Here is a 15647-nt window from a genome sequence, read left to right as displayed (position 1 = left end):
GGGGGTGACCACATGGCGTGGCAGACCTCTCCTGACCCGCCCGCTGCTCCCCTCAGCAGTGTACTTTGTTGATCTGCCTGTTCTGTACCCCACTCTGTCTCTGGTGAAGCCTCTCGCCTCCCCTGAGCCTCTGGCCTGTACCTCAGTTCTGTATGTACAAATAAATAAATCTTAAAAAAAAATAAGTAAAATGTTAAGAAACAGGCCTTCCTCTGATGCCGAAAAAGTTGGAAAATCAAATTCAGCCATGAAGTTGGAGCAGAACTCCAAGTCAGAGCAGGAGTGAAGGTTCCTGGTGATGCTTCAGCCCATGGCTGCTGCTGCATTTCGCTACAGACAAGCCACAGCTGCTGAGGTCTGCTTTCCTCAGCGATCAAAAGTGACAAATTCCTTCCTTCTCCATCTCGCAGGCCTGTTTGTTGGAAGACTCAGAGAGACGAATGGGAATGAGCTGCGATAGCTATAAAATATTCCCCACATGGAGTGTGGAAGGTGGGAAGAGTGGAAGGTGGTGAATTATTTATTATTCCTTGGCTCAAGTGTCAGCTGTTTGTAAGTCTCCGTGTTCTTCAGCGGCTGAGGCAAACTATCCACTGAGATTTAAATAAAATTACCTCGAATCCCTGCCCCACACGGTAGGAAATCAGGCATCCATCCCAACATCCCAGAGGGTCCTCAGGGGGTGTGGGTTACTTATCCAGCTTCCCTGGAGTGCCAATTTCCTACTTCGCTAAATTCTCCACCTCAGCTCCAATTTTCCTTTCCTGCAGGTGTTGGACTTTCTTTGTCCGTCACTGGGGCCAGCATAGGTTCTGGTATTTCCCACAGTGCTGTGGACAGAAGACTTTGCATATAGAGACTTCCACTGAGATTTGGAAGATGTAGGTGGCAGAATACTAACATTGTATGCCTGTGCCCCCTTTAGTAACAATCCCTGGATCACTCATTGCTCATTTCCTGCTCATTTCTCCACTGTGGACCCCAGGCTATTGCTATTCAAATATTCCCCCTCTTCTCCCTCCCTCTCCCATCTCCCATCAAGCTACTAGTCAGTCCCCCCTCCACTCACACATTCTGTTCTGCCACTATTCTTCCTAGCCCTCTTCTTTGGGTCTGACCCAGGCTATCTGCACCCTGGTTCTACAGCAGAATCCCCTGGGAAGTTTATAAATAATAGCAAAGTCCAGACCCTATCCCAGTTGCAACAGCAGCTCCAAAGTGAGACCAGGTACGTGCATTTTCCCCAGAACTCTGCGAGATTCTAACATGCAACCCAGGTTGCAAACTAAAAACTACCTCCAGTCTAGCTCATCTAAGCCATGTCCTGGGGCAAGCGCCCCTTTCAAACTAAAAAAAGGCATCAAGGTATTTTGCTGAACAAAAGACAATTCTCTACCTCACAGACATGCTGCCAGGGTTTTGGTTTTTTTTTCTTTTTTTCTTTTTTAACGGAACAATATTTTTCCTGCCACAATTATCATCTTAAGAAATTTGCCCACAACCCACACTTCATTATCCAAAGGGAGCCTCAAAGCCCTTGCTCTCCCCTTTCTGGCTCCAAATCCTAGGTTACAGAGAGGCACAGAGGGCAGAGAGGAGACAGGAATCCAGCCCAAGATCCATGCTGCTTGGAGGCAGGCGCAGTTCACCACAACCGTGGGAAGCCGACAGTATCTGGGAGGAAAGAGAACAGAAAAATTCTCCACGACAGTAAAAGCAGCCCAGGGTGGTGGTTTGCTTTGTGCTAAGTATAAACACGAGATGATTTCCTTTTCTGACTATTTCCCAGAACTTTCAAATACTGTTGATTCGTTCCACGTTATTTTGTATTTACCACTCATCTGATCAGCTTGACGGCATAATGTCCTGAACAAGCCTCTTCACTTTTCCCTATTTCCCTCGCTATATAAGATGGGACAGTTGGGCCAGCTGTCAAAGCCCAAGGATAGGCTCTGAGGCTATGGAATCAAGTCCCGTGCATCCTCTCCTGTGCTCGTCCTAACAATGCATGAAGAATGGGAGAGGCAGGACCAATTTTCCAGCAGCATCGATGTAGAATCAGGTAAGGGACTTGCCCGAAGCCAAATGCCGGACACGGGTCACGACAGAACCGCCGCTAACCAGAGTCTTTATCGTCCTCAGTGCAGGCGGCCATAACCGAATACCACAGGCAGGAAGAAGACTGTCCACTGGGGCGCTGTGTCCTCACCATAGCGGGGACTGCGAGCCCAAGTCAGTCCCGTTAGGGGGCAGGCAGCAGGCACGAGACAGGCAGATGCAAGTCCTAACTCAGTGAGGCCCTGTGTCGTCTCCCTGAGCGCGGCCAGAGCAGATACCCAGGCCCCACTCACGAGGGAAACAGTCAAACAGGAGGCGGGTCAGGCCAGCAAGGCTTCCCCGGGTGCGGGAGAGGCAGGTGACTCGGAGGTGTCAGTCTCCCACTGAGGAGTGTGGCTGCAGTTTGAATTCTTTTCTCAAACTCCCTTCAGTCATAACCTCTTGGGAAAGGAGCAGAGAGAGACAGGGAGGCGGAGTGGGAAGAGAAGCTGTCCCGGAGAGCCCTCCAGGCTCCCAGCTCGTCCAGGACCACTGTCGCCACCCACGCGGGTCCGTCCGAACGTGGTCACCGAACGTGGTCACCGAACGTGGGCCCCGCCTTCCATCCCCGGCCCTGGGGCTTTCCTGAGACCCCGTTGGGGGACTGAGCACATATGGGCCTTGTCGATGGACCCTGCTGTCCGTTGCAGTCGTAAATTCAGGCAGTCACAAATCAGCTTCAGGAGAAACTTCAACCCCAGACACGCACGCACCCCCACTCGGGTCTCGATGTCCGGGTTGAAATACGGCCGCATCTGTTCACTTCTGCACCGCGGCGGCTAGAGATGCCAACAGTCAGAGCTGATGGAGGGCCGGGGCCAGCACGCGCGGCTCCCACCCCAGCCCAGGCGCCGCGAGGCTTTGATCCCCTCCGGCAGCCGCAGCCGCAGCCACCCTGGACCTGCAGAGAGGTTTTCCCATGCTCCCCAGGGCCCGGGCCCCCCGCAGCCCACACAGCTGTGCCAGCGCTGATGCCAGCTTCCGCAGCGCAGTCTGGGACATCCCCCGTCGCCAGCGGAACGCAGACCGAAGTTCCTGGTCCTTGCCCTCTCCCAGGGCTGACAGCCCCCATGATGCCTGCTCAGCCCCTAGCAGAACAATGTTGTTCGGGAGGCCGGCTCCAAAACTCTGAGCTTGGGGGCAGGCCATACCTGGAGGAGTTTCAAGCCCTGGGGCCCTGAGTCCCGGATGTGCCGGCCTGGGGAGACACACCCCAGGAGGCATGTTAAGTCTCCCAAGCTGTCCGAGCCATGCCAGAGCCCTCTGGCCCCAGGCACGGGCCTGAGAAACACGTGCAGAGGCAAAGTCCAGACTGGAGGAGCAAGGTGGGAAGAAAAGCCCAGAAGCACGGCCGGTGGGAATGAGTAGTGTGTGGCAAGGACAAGAAACAGCCCGATTTAGCTCAGAGAATTTCGAACAAGGAATGGTAGAAGGCCTGAACCAGAGCTGTCCCTCACTTCCCCAAAGGTCCCAAGTCACCTCCTGGTCTAGAAGGGAACTTCCTGCCCCTTACCACACCCCTCTGCCCAGGTAGTGAGAATGGGGGAGCCCTACTCCCTAGGCACCGTGACTTCAAGGAGTGACTGGGACCCAAACATCCTTCTTGGTCTTCTCAGCCCCAGTAATGGGCCAGGAACAGGCCCTGGGCCGATCCCTTTCCCTGGGATTTTTAATCATCACTTGTATTATTATTAAAATTGGTAGAAAAGAGTCCTTGCTCTCTGGTGGCAGATCTGTGAAACATGAACTTGAAGCTGCCCTCGGCCATGTCCCTGTATTGTAAATAAATGCGATGAAGTCAGCCCTATAGGATTCAAGCCTTGACCCAGACATCAAGCTTTGGGGAACAGGTCCTGAGTGTTTTACTCCGCTTCTCGCCAGTTCTTCCTGAAATGCCGTCAGCTATCTCAATGTCCTTCCACTTCGACACAAAATGAAAATCATTTTGCTTAAACAAACCCATATGGACTTCTGTCACTTGCCCCTGTCTACACATCTCGAAAGAGCACATCTCACCCCATCCTAAAAGCTCTCCATGTGCCACTAAGCGTCTGTTACTTTTAACTTGTTGCTAGAGATCTGGTTAGCTGGGGTCAGGGCACCCCAGGAAACACTAGACATTATATGCAAAATGCATAGCATGAACCTCTCCTAGGAAGTCACCACAGATGCCAGCGGACACTCAGTGGTGTCTCAGGTGCCCAGAAGATTACGACAAACTCTGTCCTCCGCTAACATTAGTATCCCAGGCCCCTGCGATGCCCAGCATATGGTCAACCCCAGGGTCAAGGCTGGTGGATGTGAAGATGTGATGTAACTTTACCCTCAAGCACCAGAAAGCTTCTCCACTGCCTCCAGCAAGCTGCATTAGAGTGACTCTAGCCAGGATGGATGCGCCCCTCAGAACTGGGCTGTGGCGATGTCAGAATCTCAATGTCTTCATTTCTTAAATGGATGTAAGAATCAATCACACCGGATGGGATGTTGTGAAGTTCTCACCAGAGAAAATACCTGTCAGATTGCTCAGGACCCGGAACCCACAGACAGACCCCCAAACGCCTGCATCAGGCCTGCTTCACCACGCGGTGTGTGGTCTTTGGTGCTCTGCAGGCCAGCACTGGCACCTCCCAGAAGCACGTTAAAAATGAACATATCGGCGCTCCCTGGTGGTGCAGCAGGTTAAAGTGCAGCAATAAGATGCTAAAACCACTTGAGCATGAGTTCGATCCCCCGCCCCAGGGGTGACCCACATGGCGTGGCAGACCTCTTCTGACCCCCACTCTGCTCCCCTCAGCAGTGGACTTTGTCAATCTGCCTGTTCTGCTCCCCACTCTGTCTCTGGTGAATCCTCTCACTGCCCCTGCACCACCTCTGGCCTGTTCCCCAGTTCTGTAAGCATAAATAAATAATTTTTTTTTAAAAAATGCACGTGTCGGGCCCTCCCTGGTGGCGCAGCGGGTTAAAGCACTGCACTGAGAAGCTAAAGCCACTTCCGCATGAGTTCGATTCCCGCCTCCGAGGAGATCCACATGGCACGCAGACCTCTCCTGACCCCCACTCTGCTCCCCTCAGCAGTGGACTTTGTCAATCTGCCTGTTCTGCTCCCCACTCTGTCTCTGGTGAATCCTCTCACTGCCCCTGCACCACCTCTGGCCTGTTCCCCAGTTCTGTAAGCATAAATAAATAATTTTTTTAAAAAATGCACGTGTCTGTTGGTGAGGACGTAAATTGGCACAGCCTCTCTGACAATGCTGTGGAGATTTCTTGAAAAATTGAAAGTGAAAGTCCCACGTCCTCCAGCAACACCACTGCTAGGTGTTTCTCCAAAGACTATGAAAACAGCCATCAAGGAAGATTTCTGCACCCCCCCCCCACATTCATTCTAGACTGTTATAATAGCCAAGAGAGGGAACCAACTTAATGTCTACCGAGAGAGAACTAGACACAAATGTAGTGGTACATGGCTATTATGCATGATGAAATAGTACTTCGGGGACAATACAAATGGATCCTTAGATGAGGGTGCTAGGGGAGTAAGTCAGAAAGTAAACGGTGTCACTCGTTTGTGGAATACAAGTAACCAAAGAAAACAAATTTGCCAAACAACAAAAATAACTCAAGAATGTATGTGGATACCAGAGGGGATGGGCTGTGGGGAGAAATGGGGTCTCAGCCTTGGGCTTCAGTGGAGGTACCCAGCCTCTTGAAACTCATCATAGGATGTATCTCAAGTGTGGAAAAGTCTATAAAATCTGGCCAAGTGCTTGTGCTGGCCTGCTGACATTCATTCAGCCCTCTCTACCTCTGTACCCGGCTACCTCTGAAGTCACATGAGTAACTTCTGTGCTCCCCATACCCATCCCCAACACATTATTTTCATGCCAGTTTCAGAGCAGAAAACAACTCTCAACCAATCACATTGGCTTTTGGAAAGAGAATGGCTACAAGTTTTCCTTTGCACAAAACACCTGCAAGGACATACCTCAAGAAAACAGTGTATTTTGTCCTGAATGAATCTATGCATTTAGTGGGGACTTTTCCCTCTGAGTGTAGGAATCAATCTATACCCCACCCTCATTTCCAGTGGAAGAAGAAAGAAGAAGAAAGAAACAGCGACCTGAAGTCGAAGTGTTTCAGAGGGAGGCATGTGAGTAACAACTACGCATCTGGCGGTAGAAGACAGAGCTCCCTGTCCCACTCTGCTACCTACAGCCTGGGCGACTCCCGCCACGTCCAGCTCCCTGCCTCGCCACCAGTAAAACGACCACCCCTCGGCCTCCAGCTGGTCAGCCCAGGGGAGATGGATCTCCTGGTCTTGTAGATCGGCTCCAGCTCAGATTCCCAAGAAATGTCCAACCTGCCAGAAGAATCCCAAGAAATGTCCAACCTGCCAGAAGTCTGATTTCATGTTTAAACAGTAGTGGTGGCCACGAGTTCTTCTCTTATCTCTGGCCTAAGTTTTTTCCTGATGAAATAAAGCCTCAAGACCAGCGTCCCATTATAATCCAAGCTATGCAATTATTTCTATTTAATGATAGCAATTAAGTTACTTTCCAATCTGTTCCTCTCATATTTTATTATTACTATTAATTTTGAAATTATTATAAACAAGTACAAAGTGTGAAACAGCAATCAGCAGTCTGCATACCCATTTCTCAAATTTCATACGTCTTCCCATCTTGGCAAACTTGTTAAAGCTAAAGGCACAATTATTTCTATTTTATGTTATTATATATATTTATATGTGTGTATATATATATATTTCTTACATTATTCTTCATTTTGTATACTTTCTCATCTCAGTTGTAATCCCCGTGAACTTCCCACCACTTCACTCATGTGCCGTCACCATGGGCCCATGTAATTTCCCACCCCAGTTTTGATTCTGTTCCCCTCTTCTCCCCCATAGAAAGTCTGTGGTGTATAGCTGTTTGTTGATTTTAGTTTTTACTTTATTACAATTACTTTTTTTCCTGATCCCTTACACTCCTATTAGGAGTGAAACCATCCAGTCTTTTTCTATCTTATTTCACTAAGCATGATCCCTTCCAGCTCCATCCCTGTTGCCACAAATGTTATGATCCCACAATTCCACTCCTAGGTATCGACCCAAAGAACACAAAAACATTAATTCAAAAGGACACCTGCACCCCTATGTTTATTGCTGCTCTATGTACAATAGGGAAGATGTGGAATCAACCCAAATGCCAAAAAATAGGTGACTGAATCAAGAAGATGTGCTACATATACACTGTGGAATATTACTCAGCAATCAAAAAGATAAGTACACTTGTTTTGAAGACAGAAAACACAACACCGGCCTAGTCTCGATCCACTAGTGGCCTTTTGTTGTCTACAGAGGTGTGTGCTGTCATAAATGGATGCACACACCTCTCATGCAAGTTGTTACGCTACATATGCATGCACACATGGCAATAGCAAGCAATATTAAATATGTATATTTAAACATTTATCAACATATCAGAGTGAGTTCATCATCTCAAAACTTAACTCATGTTTTTAAGATTCATCCACAAAGTGATTTTATCTGCTGTCTGAACATACCACAAATGGATAATTAAATTAATTCCAAGAGGTTTTCTTTCCCATTCTATACAATACAATTGTGAATTTCCTTATTACTGTTTTCCTTGTACACATACAGGGAAAATTCACCTCAAAGTGCTGGTGCTACAGCAATAAAAGACACATCCCTCCCTGCCTTGGAGAGAGACAGGCTCTTCCCTTCCAAGTTCATTTTTGCCTTTTCCCTGCATTCTGAGGGCAAGCCTCCTGCAAAGCAACCAAAACAAAGCCGAAGGCAGAACATTGCAAAGACAACATAGAATTGCTGGTCACCGGCCAGTGGGGTCAACTAGCTGATGTCAACCAAGTCACCAGACACTTAGGTTACAAGAAGGGCGAGTTGACCCTAACCCACTCCCCTCATCATGTCCTTGTGTACCACTGCACTGTGGGCTTTCACTCTAGTCTGCTCCCTCCTCACTTGTCGACCGACAGAACTATTTTCCTTCTCAGAGATTCTTGTATCAAATGACAGTTTTACCAACAGTGCAGAATCGCCCTCTTTGCATACCTCCAAGTCAAACTTGTCCACTTTTCTTTCAAATGGATGTGTGTGACGGGACATTAAGGTTTTCCTGTGAGCTCGTGAATTTGATCATCCTCTTGTTTTTTTCTGCGCATTTATGTTTCCCAGTTAAAAAAATCTTTGACTATTTTTTTGTGTCACGCTCCATTTCCCTCCTTAGCGATTTGTAGGAACCTGTATGTTCCGGATACTATCCTGCATTGATGTATGTGCTGAAAATATCTTTGCTCTGTGGCTTTCTTGTTCACTTTGGCTAAATGTCTTGTGTCATGCAGAAGGCCGTCCTTCTAATGTAGGAAATTAACAGTTATTTGTTTATGGTTTGCATTTTCTGGGTCTTGTTCAAATAGTCCCTTCCTCTCCTAAAATCATAAATAGATTCTCCTGGTAGATCTCACATCGACTAGGATGCCTGGTCTCAATGCCTATCACTTTTCTTCCTCAATTCTTTTGAAAATGCCGTAAAGTTTATTGCTATGATGAAAGTAAAAAAAAAAATGATTATTACAGAAGATCTAGGAAAAGCAGAGAGATAAATGCATTACTTGTATCTGTGCAGATGTGTAACAAAACAGGACATTTAAAGTCACTGACAATGTATACCAGTTACACTAGTTAAAATTAGTTACATTATTTACATTAATAATAAATAATATTAGGTCCTCTTAAGAAGAAGTCTTACTTTCCTTTAAGGAAATCACACATCAACACATCCCCATTTAGAGCCGCTTTCTACATCACTGAAAGTGACATGTTATATGGAGGGAGAGGTGAGATCTGGAGAAAGATGAAGAGAGGTTTGGTTCTCGCCTCTCCTACTTCCGAGCTGGTGTGATATCATTGCCTTTGACAGGCAGGTTCCTCAGCAGTAAGGCAAGGACAGCCACTCACTCCTAAGTCAAGGGATAATGTCCAAGGTACATCAAATTTCAGGCTCAGGCTTATCCCTGGCAAAATCTTCCCTGGGAGACTTCGGTGAGCCCCTGCCCTGTCACTAGCCTATATAGAAGTCTCCAGAGAAAAGCAAGAGCAGAGCCCTAGAGTGCTTAGCAGCTGGAGCCTGTGATGGGCAAAACCCCAGAAAAGACAGAAGTCACGGAGTCAAAATGCTGCAGGAGCCGGAGCAGCAACCATCCCAGGGACTGACCCAGCCCTCGCTGGGGTCTTCCCTGCCTCTGACAGGATGCCACAGTCAGTGCCTAGAACGCCTGGAAACGAGCTGGGGAGCAAAGTCACGGGAGTGACCTCAGCCCAGGCACTTCCTTACCTCAAAGAGTTAATTAGCGAGGGGGAAAACAATTGGCTTGTGGCTTATTATATAATTCCATTGTGTTATTGCCAGGTCTCAAATTTCACCACCCACTTGTCACGTCATGAAAGAACTTATTGTTGCATACACAAAACAAGAACAAGCTCATAACTTTGCAAGAAGCAGAACTCCACATTCTTTGTCTCAGTGCAGTCGAAATCTTCAGGTTCATAGGCAATTACATCCACGAAACATGCTGTGCTTCCAGAGGGCTTGGCTCATGCGGACATGGCCCTCGCCTGGAGAAAGGCTATTTTTAGGAAGCTTGGCAAAGGCAAGTTCGCAGCCTAAGCACGTCCTGCCAAGTAACTCACTCCACCAGATTCTTCACTACCAAACGCAAGAAAAAACCACCACAACCACACAGTCTTTCTTTTCACCATTTTGGGAAGCACATTCTCAGGTCTACATCTCCTCAGCTTCCAGACCCCCCTGACAGAGCCGCAAGGAAACAGCTTCCCCGTAGAACAGCCATGTTGGAAAGGCCTTCCCGAGGCCTTCGGACGCGACTCTCTTCTGAGTCCACATCTTGGAGGAATCGTGAAGGGCACGTCTGACTAGAACAAGACCAGGTTCACCAGGTCAGTGTACGTCAGAGAAAGAAGAACCGCATCCAATTCTCTGAAGCAATAAATGTGCTTTAAAACGTAACAGGTCAATATGCTTATGTTCACTGTTACATATATCAAGTACAAGATTGTCTTTCTAATCAAGACAAAGATTTCAATAAAAGATGGGCTGGTTGGGTCAGGATTCGCTTTATCAAGGACAGAAGGCCCTCAGGCAGCTAATCTGCCCCAGGCTGTCTGAGCAACAGGCATCCTCCTACAACTTTTGAATGTGGAGCAGGGCCCCACACAGGCCTCCTCCTCTCCACTTTCTCACCTCTTTCCTGAGCCACACTCTATGCAGTGGCCCCAAGGTGCAGTTCCTAGACCAGCAGCATTAGCACCAACTAAAAATGTGACCTCCCGGACCCCTTAGACCTAGCAAATCATGAATCTGGGACAGCTCCAGCACCTGTGTTTTAAGAAGCTCCCCCGGGGATGCTGTCACCCGCCGGCCTGGAGGACAGCTGGTCCATGCTGACTTTTCGCGATATGAGTCATGGCCTCCTCGAACCTCCAGATTCAGCTCCCAATCCTCCCCCCATCTCAGAGCAGACGCACTTACTGAAGGGTCAGCTCCTCCGATGAGCTTTTCCTTCCTTAACCCCATCCAGTCCATCACTTTCTCTTCTGACCTTGGCACCATTTTTAATAATACCTATTCTATTTTGCCCCATGTATGCTATAAACTGTGTGGGCACCTTGGTCTACCCTGCTAGCCTCGGGGGACAGCCATTTACCTTCCTTTCATCGATGTATTGAACACCAGGCACAAGCTAAGTGTGCAGGACACAGTGACACGGATGATGGTCAGGGCTCTATCACCCAGCACAGTACACTATGATTTTTCTTTTTTAACTGAGAAGGAAGAGACTAGAATTTAGTCAGCTTCTACTCCAACCTCTTTAACCCCTAGATTGCCACTCTAGGCTCTCCCTCATATGAAATGACCACTGCCCCCATACTGAAGCTCCACTTCTCCTCCATAAGATCTGGCTGGGGGGCCCTCCCTCGTGGCGCAACAGGTTAGGAAGCAGCACTACAAGCTAGCAGCAGCCACTGCAGCATGAGTTCGATCCCCCATCTCGGAGCTAACCCACAGGGCGTGGTAGACCTCTCCTATCTCTCCCACTGCTCCCCTCAGCAGTGTACTTCGTTGATCTGCCTGTACTGCTCCCCGCTCTGTCTCAGGTAAATTGTCTCACTGCCCCTGCACCTCTGGCCAGTACCCCAGTTCTGTGTGCATACATAAATCATAAATCTTTAAAAAAAAAAAAAGATCTGGCTGGTCCCCACTAGCCCTCCCTATTTCTTCTTCAGTTAAATCTTACCGCTGCTTCAAAGTCAACACCAAGTCCCAGGGTCATCCCACAGCCATTCCTGGCTTCGTCAGCCACTTTTTGGCTTGGCATTTGTTCACCCTGTCTTTCCATCAATGACTACCTTCTTATTAGTCATCACAGCTGTCTCTGTTTTATATCTGCAACTGGATTTTAAATTTATCTGGAGGAAGACTCAGCTGATTCTCTTCCCTTCCTTAAAGGTAACTGCAGAGGATGGTTAAGGGCAGGAATTCTAGAGTCAGAAGCCCAGATACTCGTCTTTTTTGAAAGACGCAATGTCTCACACATTAAAGCATGGTGGAATCATATGATGCAACGTAAATCCTTCTGGCCTCAGTTTCCCCGAGGACACCCTTGTGTTTTTCTCTTGAAATTTCCAAAGGAAGGGATAATCTAGTAAGAACCCTGAGTAAGAATCCACAAAGAAGACAGTCTTAGGGGGTAAAAATAAACAAATGGGAAATTCTTAAAAAAATCTCTTATTCGCAAAATAATTCCATGTAAAGCAAAGCATTTTCTGAAGTTGTGAACTACATGTGATTTTTTAAAGAAGATTTACTTATTTGTGCATACAGAACTGGGGTACAGTCCAGAGGTGCAGGGGTGGTGAGAGGCTTCACCAGACAGAGTAGGGGGCAGGACAGGCAGATCAACAAAGCGCACTGCTGAGAGGAGCAGCCGGCAAGTCAGGAGAGGTCTGCTGCGCCTACATGTGATTCTCAAACATGAATGAAAGCAAACATCCAATATCCGAGGACTGTGAAAGTAGTTCATAACTTTATCTAAATTAAGGAAGCAAACAAATCTCTCACTAGCTATCTGATTTTCTTCAAAAAGCAGCTATTTGAAAACAGTCCATGACTCAGCTTGTCAAAGCATTTTGTTTAACTTTATTTATTCAACTTTAGGAAGCAAAGATACAAATCTTGCCATTAATATTTTAAGAGCCTCTGACACCTAATGGCAGATTTTGAAAGAACAACACATGGTTTCCAAGAAAGATACTGGTCAGCAGGCCTGGCCTTTATCTCTCCCATCTATCCAGGAGAGTAATCCTAGAAGCTGGTCCCAGCTTTAGAGGAGGTTCCAGAAAGTTCCAGGTGGTGGGAACTCTGGTCTCGGGAGTATAGAGATGAGGACAGGAAACTTGAGAGAACTGCTGATAAATGTGTGGACTTTTTCCACCTCACTTTTGTTTACTTAGCTGCTCAGAGGTGCAAAGGTGAGCTGTAGAATAGAGAGAAGATGCCTCTTTGCTGTGCCCTGGTTGAAAAGTCCGATTAGTAACGGCTGGCCTGAGAGCGGCTTTCCACAGGAAATCCGCTGTGCTTCAGCGCTAGAAACCAGTGTGATGTCTAACACAGCCAAGTGGTCCCGCAGGACCCCACTGGGAACACTAGAGTTTTACGAGGTTAGCTGCAGTTTTTGTGTAAACAACATAACGTTTTATGATGGGAAACCTAGCCCTTTGCTTTTTATGTAAAAGCATCGATTAAGCCTTTTTTAATGTTTGAAATGTAAAGAAGTGTGAAAAACTAATGTTGTTTTAGAAATGGTTCAAGGAAAGAGATAATGCAGTAGCTCCGAGTTTAATGAGCTTTCTCATAAAATTATGTCGGGGATTTGTGATAAGTATGGCCATAAAATTGGCTGTATGGCCTCTGCTTTCCCCAGCTGTGGGGTAAGTGTTTCTAATGAATAATGCTCTACTGTCTGCTGTCATTGATCCATCACTCGTTCAACATATTTCCAAGAGGAATAAAACAATTTCACCTGCTAAATTTTTTAATCAAAGTGTTTCAAGTGGACAGATTATTTTTCTAAAGAGATTGGGGAGAAGGGTACTGCCGAAACCAACTTTTGTAAAAAACAAAGGGATAAACAAATTCAAACCTTGGCTGCCTGACACTACACACTTGTCAAAATCCATAGCCTGGGCCACACAAGAGTGAACCCCAATATAAACACTGGATTGGGGTGATGACAATGTATATTCTTCCATAGCCTGGGCCACACAAGAGTGAACCCCAATATAAACACCGAATTTGGGGTGATGACAATGTATATTCTTCCATTGCAACATATTTGCCTCTCTTGGGGGTGCAGGGCAAGGTTGTTGATGATGGGAGAAGGTATGTGGGGCAGGAGGCACATGGGAATTCTCTGGACTTTCCACTCAATTTTACTGTGAACCTAAAACTGCTCTAAAAAATAAAATCTATTAACAGTGTCTTTGGCATGCTAGAGATCTTTCTAAAATGCATGTGCCTTGGTGCCAGATGGGGTGCCCCCCAACATGAGCCGGGACCCTCATTTGCCCAGAATCCACAGGCAGCACTGCAGGGGGGTGGGCCTGCCGCTGTCTGCGTCCGAGGCTCACCCTGGCATTCACTCTCTGAACCAAACCTTTGGCCTGAGACTCCTGTGCTATTTGCCTTTTTCTTGCAAAAGTTGAGGCAGAGGGGAAAAGGAGAAACCCAAACTCCAGCCTTTACTGTGACCCTTACACAGTTACTAGCTTGGTCTCAGGCCTGGGTGACACAGTATTTAGACTGGGACATCTGTTATGGGGGTTTCCAGCCCTCTCTTCATCACGGGCCCACGAGCAGGCCTGGACAGGTGTGACTGTCTGGTTCATGCTGGGGGACTTGATAAGACAGAGAAGATGACATCCCCAGGGGTGCTGGGCAGGGAGGGCATCCCCCCAAGAAAATGCCTGTGTCTTCCAAGTGGGCAGAGTGTAGGGAAGGTCAGGCTGGACCCTGCTGTGACCACTCAAGCCACCCCCTACCTGGCCCATACCCCCCTGGGGAATCTCCCTTCCCCAAGGAGCACTAGGGGGCTGTACAGTGAATAGAAGCTTCCTGATCCCACCTTCCTTGTCAATAAGGCCTGGGATGTGGGTGTCGTGAGATGCTCTCCCAGCCAGTGAAGCAGACTGTCGTTCACCTATCTGCCCATGCCTCCCTTTCTCCATGTTCCGAGGCTCTGAGTTAGGCCTGAGCTACGAAGGCCAGGATGACATCCCTCGTCAGCCTGGGATCTGTCTTGTGGCATGGTCTGCGTTAAGAGAAGCAGGAACGAGCAGACAAGTCTCCCCTGCAGGTTGCCTGCCTGAAAAGTCCACAGCGCTCCCCAGGGGAGGCCCCAGCAGGCCAGGACACACAGCTGCTCCCCATCTCGCCCTGCCTTTGCCCCCAGGACCCAGCCACAGAGACCACACTTATGAGAGGACAGAGGTCACCCACCCCTGTTCTTGGCCGGAAACTGCCGAATGGCCTGTGGCAAGTGGCATGGAGGACAGGAGGAGGGTGGTGGGTGCAGATTCTGAGGTCACTGTGTGTGTGTGTGTGGGGGGGGTGCTCCGAGCCTCCCTGCTGAGGCCACATGCAGCTGCCTGGGGGGTGGGGGGGGAGGACCTTGTGTCTTGACAGTGACCTCCCCAGAACCGTATCCCCTCGGAAGACAGCTTATTTTTTACATCCTTCACTTTTTCTTTCCTTAAAAGAAAGCTATTTCCCTTGAAAAATTTAATTTGCAGTTTTTCTTAAATGTTACATTTATTGTTATTTAATTTTTTAAAGATTTATTTATTTATGCAGACAGAAATGGGGTACAACCAGAGGTGCAGGGGTGTGAGAGGCTTCACCAGAGACAGAGGAGCAGAACAGGCAGATGGACAAAGTACACTGCTGAGGGGAGCAGCCGGCAAGACAAGCGGAGGTCTGCTGTGCCCTGTGGGTCACCTCCGGGGCAGGGAGCGAACTCATGCTGAAGCTGCCACTGCTCCGCTTAGCTCCTCAGTGCAGCACCCCACCAGGGAGGGCCCCAAAAACTTAATTTTCATTTTTAAAGGCAAAGGAAAGACATGCTTTCAAATAAAAGAAAGAGCTGGGAAAAGACAGACAGAGATTCCTCCTCACATCCCGACCTAAGGTATGATCTAGGCCTTTCCAAAAGGCAGGACTCCTAAAAACTGATTAATTTTTAGATTTTACAAAGCTGTATGGTCTCTTTAAAGAGCAATGGAAGCCTGATTCAAGTTGTTAAATTTTATGTTGTGTGTAATGTTGTAATTGATGTCAAACCTTTCACATTTTCTTACAGTGACATTGGACAGTCTTCTCCACTCTGGGCTCGGCTACGGAGTCGAGATTAAGCAACCTAACCAGGAAATA

The sequence above is a fragment of the Condylura cristata genome, unplaced genomic scaffold (assembly GCF_000260355.1).
Source record: "Condylura cristata isolate star-nosed mole 26May11 unplaced genomic scaffold, ConCri1.0 scaffold00020, whole genome shotgun sequence".
In the NCBI taxonomy this organism is placed as follows: Eukaryota; Metazoa; Chordata; class Mammalia; order Eulipotyphla; family Talpidae; genus Condylura; species Condylura cristata.
Note: the sequence above shows the minus strand (reverse complement) of the source record.